Source organism: Suricata suricatta, chromosome 5, assembly GCF_006229205.1.
Source record: "Suricata suricatta isolate VVHF042 chromosome 5, meerkat_22Aug2017_6uvM2_HiC, whole genome shotgun sequence".
In the NCBI taxonomy this organism is placed as follows: domain Eukaryota; kingdom Metazoa; phylum Chordata; class Mammalia; order Carnivora; family Herpestidae; genus Suricata; species Suricata suricatta.
Window position 1 is genome coordinate 133419594 of NC_043704.1, and position 18399 is coordinate 133437992.

The following is an 18399-nucleotide window of genomic DNA, read 5'->3' on the forward strand; positions in this document are numbered from 1 at the left end:
GAGAAAACCCTCTACGTTTCAATCCTCATTAGACTCTCTGCTTCCTTAGGTTGAACTCCAGGGCTGCCCTTAACTCATCTGATGAGCATGGCCACAAAATCGTAAGCACACAATAACCTTACCTTCATCATCATCTTTGTTTTTCCAAATGTCCACCAGGAATTCACTTAACATACACAAATTTGACATCAAATAGAATACATTTTCCTCCCTTCATATAACTGACTTCTTAGTTGACCAGTCCTACCCAGTGCAATCGACTGTAGGGGATGAAGGAGAGACAAGTATTCCAGAAGACTTCCGGAAAAGATGGACAGCTAGCTGGTTAGGGAGGAAGGGAAAAGGACATCCAGGCAGAGAGATCTCAACAGGGACAAGAAGTGTGGGGAAATGTGATTCAGGAAAGCACAGGGTTAGTAAAAACGGAGCATCTGGGACATGAAAGAGAAGGTCAAAAGAAGGGGACATAAACAAACCCAGCAGCCAACTGATGAAGAGAATTTGAATATGGGGTCCAGCTGTTTCTATCTGTTACTCACCATAAAGGCAATGACTGTGTGTTTCTCATCCACTGCCACAAACCCTAGAACAGAGTACGGCACACAGTAGAAACTATATTTGATGAAGGTGTGAATAAATGATTGAATGAATGAGCAAACGAACATAGGTTATCCTTTATGTATAGCAGCTTTCCATGTAGACTGCCAGTATAGCCATCTTGTCAAGGGAGCTATTAATTACACGTAAGAAAAAAATTCATGCTGGTAGGTATTCAGATAAACTATGGCACTTTGTAGGATCAAAATGCTTCTGCTGAGGCTGAGTATACAGCTAGAGAAGAAGTCTACAACTTTCACTGGATACTGGAATCACTTGGGGAGCTTTTAAAACTATGAAAGCCCAGTTTCTAGTTAAATCAGAATCTCTTAAGGTAGAACCCAGCAGCTGGACTTTGATGACACCAGGTGATTTCAGTGTGCAGCTGCGGCAGAAGCTCCTGAACATCGACATGAGCCCGGGGTTACAACAGAGGTTCCTCATCTTGGTATGCGTAGGAACCACCTGGAGACTGTCCTTCCCCCAGAAAACACAACATGCTCCTCCCAACTCCTAATTCAGTAAGGGTAGGAAGGATCTCCACCGTGTGTGCTCTGACAAAGCTCACCAGAGGCTTCTGCTGGATGCCAAGGTTTGAACGCCACAACTTTAGAAAAGGGATAGTCACTCTGGAAAAAACTCGAGGTCACCTAAAGGCAGGGAATGAAGATGAGAAAAGAACTCTGTCTTCCATCATGAGCCATAAAACCACCACTGCCAGAGAGAGACTGTGCAAGAATGAAAAAAAAAAAGGGTCCACAAGACAAGTGATTAAAAGCATCTCTTCATTCAGAGAGGCGGCATGTTTATCTCTCTAGGCACATGACTTGTTCCCTAGGAAACACATCAAGAGATGAGGCTATCTATTGGGTTTCAAGTACAAACTTCATCGTTTTGACTTAACTACATCTTTCTCAGGCAGTTGTAAGAAGAACCCCCACATCGTACAATGAGGGCTTCTGGGCTGTTTTGTTTATATTGAAGCTGTATTACCAATCACCTGCTCCTGCACTGCTGACTGTGAGCATTGTTCTTTCTTTAATTAAATCCCTTGAGTGAAAGGATCTTTCCAAACAAATTCTGGAATGCTCTGCAGAGGTAAGCAGATTAAAGAAAAGAAAAATAGGGTCAACCAATTATTTGTTAAGGGAGTGGGAAGCAAGAGCTATCATGTACCTCTTTTTAAAAGAACATGAATCAGGGAAATAAAAAAAAACTTCTAATAGTCCTGTGTGTTGTCTTCTCCACAAGGCAAAAGACTTCTACAATTTCTTTCCAAAGCCTCGGAAGACAGAATCAATGAGCTTCATTGCAGCACAGAGACAAGAGTTTCTCAGACTGTCAAAAAAAGAAAGAAGTCAGCATTCATTAGGATTAAGTTGAGCGTTTTCTCTTATCAAAGTCAGTATGCATTCTCTTGTCTTTATAATACTGCATTTATTGGCTTGTCTACTTTGCTGTTATTAACTAAATGGAAGTGCTTGCAGAAATTACTTTAACTGAAAATTATTCTTATGTAATTTGTTCTCAATTTCTCTTTTTTCTCTCATGGAAAATGATTGAGGGTGTGTTGCATTGCTCTTATTATTATTTATAACAATTATTAATGACATTTCACTTGCACATGTCTTTATATGATACCATTTAATCAAATTGCTTTTCCAGCTTTCAGATAAATAGTCTTAAGCTCAGAAGCTGTGAGCCTGTCCCATACTAGAACAATGAATAATTCTATGATGCCTGTCAAGAAAGAGCTGGGTCTTGCTGACCTCACAGGCACTTCTATCTACTTCATAGCCCTTCTATTTCTATGTCAGTAATTAATATTTGTTGCACAGAAGGAGGATTTGCGGTGCTTCAACACTAAGAGCCGTGGTGAAAGTGTCTGTCATTGCCCTCCTATGCAAAGGCATAAACAGGACCTAAACGGAGGGAAGGAGGAAAAACAAATGCATACTGACTTTGATAAGAGAAAATAATTTAATACTCATAAATGCCAATTTATTTTTTGAAATAGTCTCAGAAAAAAGTTGCAAAAGTAATAAATGCTAATATTTATTAAACAAAAGTGATAGGCAGGCATCTTGTTAATAAACCTTTTCCACAAGCTACCTTTATCTTAGTCTTTATCTTCTAATAATCTTATAAAATAGGAAGGATCATTATCCCCATTATAGAGAAGAAAACTGAGGCTTAATGAGATTTAGTGACTCATCTAAGGTTACACATGAAGCAAATGGACAAGCTGTGACTGGAACCTGGATAAACTAAAAACTCTCATGGGAATGTCCTAAAAATTGTTCATGCCACTCAGAGGAAGAAGGGCAGTGCCCACTCCAGAATTTACTTTCCCATGCCATATCTCATTTTCAATAAAGTCAACATAGGTGATAATTGTGTTCTTCAAATTTTGAATGTTTTTTTAAAATTTTTTTAACATTTATTTATTTTTGAGAAACAGAGAGAGACAGCGTGAGCAGGGGAGGGTCAGAGAGAGAGGGAGACACAGAATCTGAAGCAGGCTCCAGGCTCTGAGCTAGCTGTCAGCACAGAGCCCGACGCAGGGCTCGAACCCACAAACCGTGAAATCATAACCTGAACCAAAGCCAGACACTTAACTGACTGAGCCATCCAGGCGCCCCCAAATTTTGAATTTGTTAAGTATTTTCTTTCACATAAGTGGATTTCAATCTCATGAGAGCAGCAATGTCCCCATATCACAAGTTTCTAACTTTAAACAGTGAAAACTGCATTCTCTCAAAAGCTGACTTCCCTGGAGCTACTGAATGTCTAGAAAGACATATTTGGTCCTTTATCTCAGAGCGATCACCAGAAATAAGCTATAACAATTCTCAGATATGCATGGACAAGCCATACTAACTGATTGCCATGGAACATCATGGTATATATTCCAATCATTTTCCAAACCTAGAGTTGACTTGCTTTTGGTCTGTTTGGGGTGGAAATATGAAGCATCTGATGGCTAAACTGTATCAGTGGGCAAACTCAACAAAGGTTTGCTATATACCTACTCTGTATTCAGCAGTGTGATAAATATGATAAAAGAAACATAAGCAAAGGTCCTTGCCTTTGGAAATTTCACAATCTAATTGATGAAATGAGACACACTCATGTAAAATAATTAATAAATGAGAAAGTCATAAAATGATAATCATGTATAAGAAATAATACTGTGATAAAGGTGTTGAAAAATAACATTAATTGTATTTTTGTTTTCCAAATATCAATTCAATTAATTCAATACTTGCTAGGTAGTGTGAGATTTCAAAGAAGAATCAGATATGGCCTCTGTCTTCTAGTCTAGCTTATAATCTGGTTTGGGAAAATGTATACCTATGAACAAAAATAAATATAAAATAAACCAAATATGATATGTCTAAGAAGAATATATGATATGGAAAACCAGAGAAGCCTTTTAAAAGAGGTTCCTGATAAGCTTATCTTGAGAGCTGAGGAGAGTTTCAGTGGGTCAAGAGTAGGAAGAGATTTCCAGAAGGAAAATTACACATGTGAGGTAGTGTGTACATACATATACGCACACAAACACTTTTGAAAATTAAGAAAGAAATGCACAAAACTTAACTGGTTATGGGTTGGAGAACTGCAAGGGATTTTTGTTCACTTCTTGACAAATATCTGAAATTTTCAAGTTTTTGATGGTACACATGCTTTCCTTCATAATCAGAAATACTCTCCATTTTCTTTATTTTATTAATAGTTTATTGTCAAATTGGTTTCATATAACACCCAGTGCTTCTCCCCACAAGTGCCCCCCACCATGACCATCACCCCCTTCCCCCCTCCCCCTCCCACTTCAGCCCTCAGTTCATTTTTAGCATTCAATAGTCTCTCATGATTTGTGTCCCTCTCTCTCCCCAACTCTCTTTTCCCCTTCCCCTCCCTATGGTCCTCTGTTAGGTTTCTCCTGTTAGACCTATGAGTGAAAACATATGGTATCTGCCCTTCTCCGCCTGACTAATTTCACTTAGTATGACACCCTCGAGGTCCATCCACTTTCCTACAAATGGCCATATTTCATTCTTTCTCATTGCCATGTAGTACTCCATTGTGTATATATACCACACCTTCTTGATCCACTCATCAGGTGATGGACATTTAGGCTCTTTCCTTGATTTGGCTATTGAATAAAGTGCTACTATGAACATTGGGGTACATGTGCTCCTATGCACATGCTCTTATGCATCACTTCTATATCCCTTGGGTAAATCCCTAGCAGTGCTATTGCTGGGTCTTAGGGGAGTTCTACTGACAGTTTTTTGAGGAACCTCCACACTGTTTTCCAGAGCGGCTGCACCACTTTACATTCCCACCAACAGTGTAGGAGGGTGCCCATCTCTCCACACTCTCGCCAGCATCTATAGTCTCTTCATTTGTTCATTTTAGCCACTCTGACCGGTGTGAGGTGGCATCTCAGTGTGGTTTTGATTTGTATTCCCCTGATGATGAGTGACGCTGAATACTCTCCATTTTCACAGCAATTTGCACACCCTTGGTAATAAAGGTGAAGGCTAAACAAAAACTAGACAAAGCAGATACTCTTCTTACCTTGAGGAAGCGATGAAGCACCATGGGAACGGAAATGCATGGGTGGATTCCTTTTCCCTCCAAAGTTGAGGTAGGTACAGTGCTCAACTGTATTATCAATGATCCCATATCAAAGGACCTAAGGTCTTCTGTGTTGAGCTGTAAGGAAGAAGTGTAATCCTGAGACCTTTTCAAAGTCTACCTCCTGTTGTATAACACTTGCCCCCAGTTATTCTGTATTATCAGCAACCTAGAAAAAGCCTTCAATGACCTATGTTAGTCCAGGTGCCCTAGAAAACAAGCCTGAGACAAGGCTTAAGTGTTGGTGCTTTATTGAGAGATGTAATCCCCAACAGAGAGACAGAGAAAGATGGGAAGGAAATATAAGATGATACATTACTATACCATCTATTGCTTCATAAGCCACAAAGAGTCACTCAGCTGTATGAACATCTCCAAATAGGCTATAGAAAACTATATTTGGTACCACCCATGGAAAGGAAAAAGGAAGAGGAATTTATCTAATGGCCCCTCATCCCCATCTCCTGTCTCCCATTTGGTCAAACTTTCCCCATAGAGAATCAACTCTTCTGCTCTTCCAATTTATATTATTTGGTCTCTGACATTTTCGGTGGAAGCCAGGACCCATGCCTTGTGGGATGGAGTCTGTTCTGAGTCCAGTGAAAAAGAAAGGAACCAGGGTCCAAGGATAAGACTGGCCTGGGCTCACACCATGGTGGGTGCCATCAAGTCATTCTAGCAGAAGTTCTGATGGTGCTGTTAACTGGTTTCCCATGCACCAGTGGCTAAAGGCCCATAGACTTGTGACTAGGAGAGAATCTAAGATAGTGCTTTAAATGTGTCTAATACAGCTTGTTATCTTAGCCTGGGATTTCTGTGGTAAAACAGATCCTGAGCCAGGGCCCATACACAGAGAGTTATTTGGGGATGTGATTTGGACAACAGGAATGGAAAATGAAACAGAAAATGGAGAAAGCCAGTTGAAGTGTTCATCCTGGCTCAGTCACTGCAGTGGGCACCTGCTGGGACTTTCTGAAAAGCTGTGTAGACCATCCTCAGAGTTGAACACCACAGGGATAAAGAGGGAGCGTCTATTTCCTGGATCCCACTCCCTGTTGGTCAGGGGTTGCCCAAGGGATGGTAACCCCCTTGCACTTCCAGTTTGCCCACATAGAAATACTGGGTGAATTCCCACAAGCTTCCCAGGCAATAGGGTCAGAAAACTCCATGGCAGAAAGTTGAAGGTATGTGACATGACTGAGGGGAGGTCACACCAGCACAAAGCTGGTTGCCATAGGAAGGAGTGGGGTAAAATGTGGGCCAGGAGGTGATGAGGAAGAGTACACCCCTGTCAACAAGCATTTCAACAATAGAACTGTTCCTTATTTCTACTTCCAAGAACTGGTTGGATTTCTCTTTTTTCAATTTTCTATTTTTATTATTGGGATATTTAATACATAACTCTATAGAGAGGGTATTTGCATTTTAACTGAAATTAAGCCATAAAAAATATAGATGTGTTAATTAGGTTCATATTAAACTAGTTAAACAGGAAAAGGTTTTCTTTCTTCCCTCTGAAAGAGGAATCTGGGGAGGAAGAAAACTTTCTTTTACTTTACTAAATGCTATTCCCTTTTCCTAAACACTTTGGAATATCTTAACTTTCCATAAGCTCTTTGAGAAAACATTGTAACTTAGATGTGACTCTTTGTAGGCCTGTAACCTCTCTCAGAGCATCCTCAATTCAAACACACACACCCAAACTCCTGTAACTTCCAAATTGATTTCTGCAGGGTCTCCTCTGTCTCGGCCCCTTCATCAGAGAGTAACACCTCAGTAAGGTTCATTCTTGTAGACAAGCCCTTTGGCTGTGAAACCAATCACAATCATGATTTCAGGAGTACAGTTTGGTTTTTCAAAGCATGAGTAATAATGGAAAGAGATCACATCCATCACCACCCATCCACCTGCTTCTCCTTGAATCCCTTCACACCCTGACCCTCTTCCGGAAGCCTGCTCAGGATACATGACCATCTGACTATGCACAGCCTCTGAGAATAGGGAAGGAAACCTTCTGGCTCTGGCTATTATTGAGAGCTGCCTGAGTTTGTGAGACTTCCTCATCTCCACTAGGACACTTCTGAATAAAATTACATTATTTCCACAACATTAATTCAGCCAAGAAAGCACATATTGACTATCTATTCTATTATACATCAAGCACTGTGTTAAGAACCAGAAATTATGGACACTCTCCATGCCCACATGGTACTTAGGGTTTCGTGGAAGAGACAAACATAATCATAATTCAAAGTGATAAGCTTAATAACATAAACATTATCAAGTAACAGAAGAAATGATTGAGGCAGCCAATAAGGCTTCAAAGAGTCATGATGCCTAATTCATATTTTAAGGAATGAAGGTAAGTTTATCACATGGAGAAAAGATGCAAGAACATTCTAGACATCAACATAATTTATAAGGTCATGCAGGTAGGAAGCTCCATGATATGCTTGGAGGAATTAACCTAGTTTTGAACTGATAGATGCAAAGTATAAAATGAAGGAAATGTGAAATAAATTTGGATAGGCACCAATCAACCTAGACATTTTTTATTTGATCAATTTCTTTGCATGTTGTGCTTTTATTCAGCCTTGCCTTGTCTGGCCTGGACTAACTTGACTTGGCCTTGTGCATGGTTGCTTTTGTTACTCAAGAGTATTTATCAAGACAGGCATTAGAATAGTAAGTCTAAAATTTCTAGGAAAGCAAAATAAAACCAAATTAAGCCATTCCATACATAATCTGTGGGTAAAGATAAGAAGAGAGACATTTACTTCCAAACATTCAAGGCATCACTTTAAGAAAATACCAAAGAGCAAACGGTTCCTGAAATAACTTATAAGTAAATCTACCTCCCTTCACCTTCACATCAGTTTATATCACCCTTGTTATTCTGTTATTTCCCCAGAAGAGCCTTGAGTGTAGACAAGAATAAATTAAACAGGGGAGGGCTATTAGAGTCTATAACCCTGGGCCCAGAACAGAAATGAAGGGAGAGGCTAGGTTAAACGTGATCATTTTCAGCACAGTTTGCCTTGACAGAATTATCCAATTTATTCTCCTTGCAACCATTCAACACTATCAGGAGCTTTCCCTTTAAGTTGTCATCAGTCTCCAGAGGAATGTGGCCCATAGAAAATCATTTCTTCCATTTGTCAACCACCTAGGTAGAACTCCTCAGAACCCACCACCAGTTCTAGCACTTGGATCTCTGAAAATAATTAATTCTACAGTGGGACTCATTAAACAAACAAAAAATGAGCACCTGGAAGGCTCAGTCAGTTGAGCATCTGGCTCTTGGCTTCAGCTCAGGTCATGATGTCACATTAGTGAGTTCGAGCCCCACATGGGCCCCCCACTGACAGTGCAAAGCCTGCTTGGAATTCTTGCTCTCTCCTGCTTTCTCTGTTCCTCCCCTTCTCTCTCTCTCTCTCTCTCAAAGTAAATAAATAACTTTAAAAAACATAAAAAACAAATAAAGATTGAGATGTTGAGAGTATGTGATGACACAGTATAGCTGGAAACCATACCTCAAAAGGAAGATCATAAATATGGCAAATTGCATCCAATGTATTTACACACTGAATGCAAAGAGATCTCTTCTTTACAACAGCAGAAATAAGTTTACCTCTTCTAGAAGCATGCAACAATGTCATGTTGGAAAATACATTTTCTAAATTCCATCAGGAAAGGCAACTTGCTGAATTTCATTCTCAGGACTGACTCCACCGTACCCTATTTCACTACTGCAAAGCACAGCAGGAATCTATGCAATGTAAGACAATGACAACAGTGCAAAATTGTTTTTTTATTAAGTGCTTGGCAAGCTCCTTAAGGCTACCTACTAACTGTTTAGTAGAATAACAATAATAATAATACGTGCTTATTAGTGTTTATGTCAGGCATTGCTCTAAGTTCTAAGAATATACTAACTTATTTAATTCTTACAACCCTATGTAGGAAACACCATTATTATACCTATTTCACACCAAAGGACTAAGTCCTTTAGGGTTAGTTGACACCTCATCATGTCACATATTTTTGTGGTAAGAACATTTAAGATCTACTTTCTTAGCAACTTTCGAGTATATAATATAATATTGTTAACTAAAATCACCACACTGTACCTTAGGTCCCTAGAACTTATTAATCTTACAGCTGGAAACTTATACCCCTTTATACCCAACATTGCCCCTTATCCACTCCTCTTCAGCCCCTGATGACCACCTTTCTCTTCTCTGTTTTGTAAATTTGGCTATTTTGGGTATCACATATAAGTGAGATCATACAATACATAAATACTATCTCAAAGTAAAACATGGTTTATGCTAGTGTCTAAGGACATGGATAAATAATATCTTTAGTGGGGCACCTGGGTGTCACAGTTAGTTAAGCTTCTGACTTCTGCTCAGGTCATGATCTCACAGTTCATGATTCAAGCCCAACATGGGGCTCTGTGCTGAAAGCTCAGAGCCTGGAGCCTACTTTGGATTATGTGTGTGTCTCTCTCTCTGCCCCTCCTCTGCTCACACTTTGTCCCTCTCTCTCTCTCAAAAATAAGCATTAAAATTTTTTTCAAAAAATAATATCTTTGGAGTTTAGATACTTTGATTCTAAAACAACTCAACAATACACAAAATAAACTTTGAAAAGGTATAATAAATTATAATACTTGTCATTTATTAAGTCCTTAAAATGTAACAGACACTATGTTAAATATTCTTACTTATAGTACCTCATTTATTTCCAGAATACTGCATGATACATGAGTCTCTTTCTAGGTGTTTTCTAAATAAATGAATAAAAGAATAAAGGAATAAGTTTCAAATCAAGTGTCCTCATGTCAGAATGCTCTTTTATGATTAAAATCTAGCTTCTGCCTTTACTATAGTACTAGGGGCCAGCTAAAAGTATATGTGGTCCCCTACCCAAGAAAATCTATGTATCAGTGGGACTCTGTTTTCAGAGTCACCCAGAGCAGGAAAATGTTCTCTTAATAAGAGACGCCAACTCTCAATACCCCTCTGTCACCTGCCCTTACCCTCCCTCCATCTTTTCCACCCTCCCCCCATCTACGATCACCCAGGCAAAAAAAAATCTGGATTAACTCTTGTCCTCTCCTCTCTAACATATACTTGGTAACTAGAGTTTGTCACCTTTAGTTCCCCAATCACTAGAATCTATCCGTTTCTCAGTCCCTATTTATTTGGCCCCAGTGTCTTCAGCATTACTTGCACAAACTATTTTAAATGATCTTTTCTGGTCCCTTGTCTCTAAAATATTGCTCAAATTGCAACTGAAGTAGTATTTCTGAAATACACATCTGATTCTAACACTCCTTGCTTAAAATCTTGCAATGGATTTTGCCCACAGACTATGGCCATATCCCTCCACATAATTTATCAGGCTCCTGTGGGGGTCTCTCCTCCTGTGTCTCCAGCCCCTGTCTCACTCCCCTGACACTTTGGATCCAGCAGTTCCGTCCACAGGGGAACCAACAGTCCCACCAAAGACTCCAGGCTTTGTTCACACTTGCTAGCCTCAATTGCCTGAAACTCCCTACCCCAAGCATCCCTGGAAATGACTTCTCACCTTTCCATTCTAAATTCAAATATTACCACCTCTATGAAACTCTTCCTTCTCTCTCTTTCCCAGGGAGGATTATCCACCCTTTCCCCTTGGCCCCACAGAGTACTGTAACCTACTTTCACTTTTAAATTTCATAAAAATGTAGCACGTTCATTTGTGTGTCTAGGTTGTACCTAGCTTCTTAAATGATCTCATTAGCTAAGAAAATGCTGGCTGGGTTCCAGGAAGTGAACTGGTGATCAATCTTAATTTATTTTATGAATAGTTAAGTTTGCATTCCTTCTGTTAATACAAGATTGGGAATGAAAGGAATCTGAAGGTAGATGGTTGTATGGCTCCTCACAGTAGTAAAACACTGTTCCTACAACCTGCCATTATCAAAACAATAACAATGTTTCTATCTGTTCAGGTCTTAGTTTCCCAAAAATATACAGAGGAAAGGGTATCTAAAAAGGCTGCCTAAAAAGCCATTATTGGATAGCACCATTGTTCCCCAGGAAGATGCAAAACAAAAGTGTATTGGCATTGGTGACATAGAAATGTCTTCTAAAATATTTCAGATAGGTGGTCTTTCTTTAACATAGTCACCCATTGTGACTATAGTAACACAAGTCCTTCCAAAAAGAGACAACTTCAACCCATTAAGGAAATGAAAGAACAAATAAAACAGAAGAAATAGTATCAGGTGAGGAAACTGTTAGGGGTCCACTGTCTGAGAAGTAGAAGCTAAAGGAAACTCATACATCCCCAGGGGAGTCGTCTGGAAGAAGTTATTGTGTGAAATGAACAGTTTATTCACTAACTAAATTATACTTCAAGTTTTCCGTAATTATTTCCTGAGCCATTTGATAAAGAAATTGAATAGGAAATTGTCCCTCAGTGCACTTAGCCTGAATTTTTATTCCACTCTAGAAAACGCCAAGGCAGGGGCACCTGGGTGGCTCAGTCAGTTGAGCATCCCTTCGGCTCAGGTCATGATCGTGCAGTTCCTGAATCTGAGCCCGACATCGGGCTCACCGCTGTCAACCCGTCAGCGCAGAGCCCCCTTCAGATCCTCTGTCCCCCTCTGTTTCCCCTTCCCCTGCTGTGCTCTCCCAAAAATAAATAATCCTTTACAAAAAGAAAGTGCCAAGTCAAATTACATGTGCTGAAGTTAACAAATGTGGCACTGAGTGTGACTTTTTTTAAAATCCAAAGGGAGGGGCGCCTGGGTGGCTCAGTCAGTTAAGCCTCCGACTTCAGCTCAGGTCAGATCTCACATTCGTGGGTTCGAGCCCCGCGTCAGGCTCTGTGCTGACAGCTAGCTCAGAGCCTGGAGCCTGCTTCCTGTTCTGTGTCTCCTTCTCTCTCTGCCCCTCCACCTCTCATGCTCTGTCTCTCTCTGTAACAAAAATAAATAAAACATTAAATAAATAAATAAATAAATAAATAAAATAAAATCCAAAGGGAAAAGATGGACCACAAAGTGAGGAAGAAACCCTGAATATGCAAATGGAAGGGAGAAGAAGGAAAAGCCAGACCACAAGAGTATATAGTGATACATTTGTGAAATTAGACTTTTCTTATTCTTTTTCTTTTTTTAATGTTTTTTAAATTTATTTTTGAGAGACAGAGAGAGACAGTGTGAGCAGGGGAGGGTCAGAAAGAGAGGGAGACACAGAATCTGAAGACACGCTCCAGGCTCTGAGCTGTCAGCACAGAGCCTGACGTGGGGCTTGAACCCACGAGCCATGAGATCATGACCTGAGCCGAAGCTGGACGCTCCACCGACTGAGCCACCCAGGAGCCCCTAGACTTTTCTTACAAAAGGTCTCTTGCACCACTTAAGTTTTGCTTTCAAATGGAATTCAAAGATTTCACCTGGTGAGTGTATCTTCTGACTGGGAAGCCAGCACAGAGGTGATGTGATTGAATCACAGACATGATTTATATGCAGTAAACAGATGAGGTCTGTTGTAAGGGGCTCACCAAGCAATTTTATTTTTAGGTTAGGTTAACACGTCCTCCTCATCCCTAGTCGTTTCTCCACGATTTAATCCCCATCCACCCCAGGTCTCCTTTTCCATCCAACTTCTCCCACTAGTTCTTTCCCTCTACTCATCTCCCTATGCTTCACTTTCTTCACCTCCCTTCCATGCCCTTACCATTTGTATTAGTTAGGATTCCTGCAGGAACAGATTCTGAGACAAAGATTGATGTACAAAGCAGTTTGTTTAGAAAGTGCAGGAAGGGGGAGGGGGAAGGGCTATGTGGATGATGGGCATTAAGGAGGGCACTTGTTGGGATGAGCACTGGGTGTTACATGTAAGGGATGAATCAGTAAATTCTGTTCCTGAAATCATTATTACACTTTATGTTAACTAACTTGGATTTAAATTCACAGAAAGAAAACAGAAGTGCAGAAAGTCCTGCAGAGGGATAGAGAAAGACGTCAAGGAAGGGGAAATGGTCAAAAAAAGAGTGTATAACAGGTAAATTGACACTGTGGGTAACTGGAGTTTAATCCTGAAAGAAAATTCTGAAAATCATATAAAATCGCATGCTTCAGATTTTTCCCAGTTGAGTCAAGGGAACTGGAGTATTTGGACACCACCTCTCAGCAGTCACTGGCTGAGGGTTGTTGCTGAGGAAGTTAATATCCTGCTACCTAGGATCCCTCATGCACTCCAGCTGAGAAGTTCACGCAAGGTTTGGAAGGCTTGTCCTGGCTTGGGAAGAGAGGCAGAGATACAGAAACTGGCAGATGGACAGGGCAGAAACACACCGAAGTTATAAAGCCCTAGGACGGGGTACTAAAAAAGCTATCCCTCCTGTCCTCTTTCCCTAGATTCTATTCCCTCCATCATAAACATGACCTCCGTCAGTGGCACTAAGGTGTTAACAGTTGACAAAACAAATCAGGGGGCTCCATTTTAAGATGCGTCATTAAAGGACTTCAGGATATGGCCAATGATAAGGCGGATGTGCCAAATCCAACGTCCCTGGTGTAGAATGTTCTATAAGCCTCAGAATATCAGGAAACCACTTAAAGTGACGAGGCCTCTACGGCAGCAGTGATGGACGAGCTGGCAGATGCCTATCAGAGCACCACAGAGAAATCTCAGCATCGGGCCGTGAGAGTCACTGGCAAGCACCAGTCTGTATTAACCTTCATCTTAGAGCTGAATGTGTCAAATATGCTATGTTGACAAAAACGGTATTATTAAAAAATTAGCATCTGTCTACCTTCCTATAATACTTGGCAGAGAAAGTTGTTCTGCATACATGGAAGTATAAGATAGGAATTAGACCAAATACGAATGCCAGTTTTACTTCTTAATAAAGCAATGTATTCAATCTATCTCTCTGTTTTTCCACCTATAAATTGATGATAATAACCCTTCAAAGGACATTGTAATGTACATATATGACATGTGTGTACATGTATTTTTTTTGGCAGAATGCTTAGTAGTCCTAAGCATGCTCAAAAACATGAAGTATGATAGTTTTGTACAGTTAGGTTATTAACTTACAAACAACTAGAGCCAGAATAATGCTTTCTAGAATTCCCCTCTCTGTATGATTTTAGGTTAGCATTGGCCACACAAGAAATTCACACAAGGTTTGGAAGGCAGAGGTGAAGCAGCAGCTATTGCACTCTGAAGGCTGGCGAAGAACACCAGGCACTGTGGCATCCCACACTCACTGTCACTGACCTCTGACTGTGTGGTTGGCATGGGGTAGCTCCCAGATCTGCAGATCTTCCAGCTTCCTCTGGTTCACCTCCTTTAGCTTCTCCAGGTCCTGGGCCAGGTGCACGTGCAGCTCCCTGGGGAAGGACACCAGCTTTTCAGGCAGGCCACTCACATTGTCAAGATTGCAGGTGATGAGAGACAGTCATGGGTTCCAGTTCATCTTCATAGGATCTCATCTCTCCTGGCTACCATTTGCATCCAGTCTTCCTTCCTGATTGTAGACCTGGCTGAACCATGGAGACATCCAGCCAAGTGCTATACCAGATGCAGAGGCAACAGCTTGAAAAGCCTATCCCACCAGCTCCCACAATTACAGAATGTCTAACTTGGTAATAAATCTCTCATTCTATGTCACAATCTGACTAATCCAGCATGATAATTATGTGGTAAGATGTTAAAATAAAAGTATTTCAGACCCAGTTGTACCTAAGTAATGCAGTACATGAGCCTCCAGAGAATAAATAATAATGTGAGGTGTCTGAGATAAAGGACAGGTGACAGCAAAAATGATGATGTCATTCCTCTATTACTAATCTTTTAGGGCTTTCCCATTTCACTCAAGATAAAGTCTAAGCCTGTTAATGCAGCATGCAAGGGCCTTCATGGTCACAAATTCCACTCTCCAACCAAGCTGAAACTGCCTACATTACCCAATTCTTTCTCCTTTCCTCCCTCCCCTTCTCTCCTAACTCATCCCCACCCCTTCCCCAGCTCTCCTTGCCTTTCTTCCCTTTCTACTTCCCAACTTTCTCATAAGCTCTTCTATCTGTAACACCTGCTCTCCCAACACATACACACACACACACACACACACACACACACACACACACACACACACCACTGTTACCTAGCTAGTCTCAGTTTGTACCTTACTCCTTTTAGGATATCTAACCTGGCTCCAAGAATTTGGTTTGGAAGTACTTTCCTAAGCATTCTTTATTTTCTCACCTCCTGACTTTTCAATCCCTCTCCTTACTACCACCTCATCTTTGTACCTCTAATTCCCAATGATCTCTCAGAATTTAGATGCTGCCGCTTCTTCAGACTTCCCTTAAACTACATTAAGTTCTCCTTCTGTGAGATACTTACTCTTGTCTTTATCACACAATATTGGAATTGGTGTTTATTCAGCTGCCACCCTTAGTAGCCACCTAACTCTCTGGCTGGATGCTGTGATGTGCTTCCCAGATCTCCCTTCAAGAATAAAGGACATAATATTTCAATTTCTGGGAGAGACACCAGCAAAGATCCCTCTTCTTTCTGCCACTTTGGGGATTTAAAAAGTTGAAAAGTGAATCAAGAGTCACCTTGCCGAAAGTTGTACCCCCTACTAGAGAGAACCAACACTGATATAGATTTATAAGAGCCAGTCTTCTTGCCCCAGTGCAGGACAACTCTGAAGAGTCATTCTCTAGAACTCCCCAAATGGTTGGCTGAGGCCTCCACTGAGACCTCATCCTTGCTCAACCTTTCCATCTACCCCATCCAGCTCTTTCCCTTTTCTTCCACAGTGGTTGATCCTAAGAACCCACTCAAATATGCCTCTAGTACACCAATATCTGTCTCAGAGTAAGCTTCCCAGGGAATCAATCCGTGAGAGCCTTGTGTCTGCCACCCTCATCACAAGGCCTAGAATGGAGTGCCTTTCAATAAATATTGGACATAGACGGTGAAGGCTCCAATCATCAGAAACACTGGAAGAAGAGGGAAACAAAACTCAAGGACTAGTATTCAGCTGCCTCAAACACTTCAAGTGCTCTCTAAAAGTCTGAAAACATGTGGTCTCAGAGTTACACATAGTAGTCTACCCTCTACAAACCTTCTGTTGCTAAAACCCCAGCCAGTAGCTCATTGGGGATGATTTAATAATATAAAGACACATAATTGGGCTGAAGAAACCAAATTCTGGCCTAGATAACTTGTGGTTCTGGAAAATTACTGGCAAATTAACCAAAAATTAAGAACATGTCTTCTTAAATGAGAATAGAAAGAAAAGACATTCTAGGAAGAAAGAAAATTTTGGGAGGAAAGAACCAAAGATAAAGCCATAAAAGGAAAGTAGTCTTTATGTTCAGGAAGCAATAAGAAATTCATGCTGTCTGGAATTCATGACAGAAAGTGACAGAGGTGGAGGTGGGAATCATAGAGCTGAATGATAGACGAAGAAGCGAGTTGTAAAAAATTAGCATTAAAATTTATAAATTTTCATTCAAGCTAATAATCACATTCATCTACAAATCAATTAGTTACCTTTTAATGTTTATTCTGTTTTCCTAAAAATACTTTTCCATCAAAATCACTAAATTTATGTTTCCTGAATCACCCTCTCTAAATCTAATATATTCCCAGAGGCTCAGATACCATCTTACTTAATTTTCATTTAATGCAAAAAATTAAGCATACTAATAAGCAGAAAATCTGGGATATGATAGGAAAAGGCAAAGGTTTGTCATGATATCTGAGCAAGAATAATCAATATGTAATAATCTGTTGTGAATTCTGTTAGAAGACAAATGTTCACAAAACAATTCTATACCCTTCTAAGAATGTAAAGTACAGAGGCTTACACTGAAAATTTCCAACATTTTGTCCATATGGTTGCATCCACTAAGATATGGAGAAGTCATCTGATCTCCATCATAGCTATTACCATAATCTAGGATTATTTTCTGCTTTATGTATTTATATACTGTCTCTTTAACTAGAATTTTAACTCCCTGAGAGCATAAAATATATTTTTTTTGTTTTTCCCATTTTATCTCTAGCACCACGCTCAGCACCTCTCTCACAAGTGACACTCAATAATTAACTGAAGGATAAGAATAAGTGAATGATGAATAATTATGAACTGAGATAAAAGTCATTTTGGAAGACTTTAAGTATATTGTTAGCCAATCTTAGACATACTGACGAAACTGAGTTGGAGCATTGAAACCCAGGTTCTTAATTCTTGACAAATAGAATGGTAAAAAACAAAACAAAACAGTTCCTTTTGGATACTAGCCCTTTATCTGATATGTCATTTGCAACTATCTTTTCCCATTCCATCAGTTGTCTCTTAGTTTTGTTGATTGTTTCCTTTGCAGTGCAGAAGCTTTTTATCTTGATGAGGTCCCAATAGTTTATTTTTGCTCTTGATTCCCTTGCCTTTGGGGATGTGTCAAGTAGGAAATTGCTGCAGTTAAGGTCAAGGAGGCTGTTTCCTACTTTCTCCTCGAGGGTTTTGATGGTTTCCTGTCTCACATTCAGGCCCTTCATCCATTTTGAGTTTATTTTTGTGTATGGTGTAAGAGAGTGGTCTAGTTTCATTCTTCTTCATGTTGCTGTCCAGTTCTCCCAGCACCACCTGCTATAGAGGCTGTCTTTTTTCCACTGGATACTCTTTCCTGTTTTGTCGAAGATTAGTTGGCTGTACATTTGTGGGCCCAGTTTTTAGTTCTATATTTTATTCCATTGGCCTATGTGCCTGTTTCTGTATCAACAGAATGCCCCCATGACCCAGAAATAGCACTGCTAGGTCTATTGGGATAGAGAAGTGCTGATGCATAGGGGCACAGGTACCCCAATGTTCATAGCAGCACTTTCTACAATAGCCAAGTCATGGAAAGAGCCTAAATGTTCATCAACTGATGAATGGATCAAGAAGATGTTGTATATATCTACAATGGAATACTACATGGCAATGAAAAAGAATGAAATCTGGCCATTTGTAGGAAAGTGGATGGACCTTGAGGGTGTCATGCTAAGCAAAATAAGTCAGACGGAGGACAGATACCATATGTTTTCACTCATAGGTCTAAGAGGAGAAACCTAACAGAGGACCATGGGG

General features: G+C 40.2%; 1 long non-coding RNA gene across 1 annotated transcript in view; it reads right to left on the reverse strand.

Annotated features, from left to right (window-relative positions):
- The window catches only part of LOC115292475, a 37794-nt gene extending 23176 nt beyond the window's left edge, over positions 1-14618 (reverse strand). The window contains exons 1-2 of the long non-coding RNA XR_003909016.1: positions 14532-14618; positions 5185-5322 (exon numbers count right to left, since the gene is read on the reverse strand). This is a non-coding gene — a long non-coding RNA (uncharacterized LOC115292475). The remainder of the gene's footprint in view (positions 1-5184; positions 5323-14531) is intronic.
- Positions 14619-18399: the final 3781 nt, after the last annotated feature.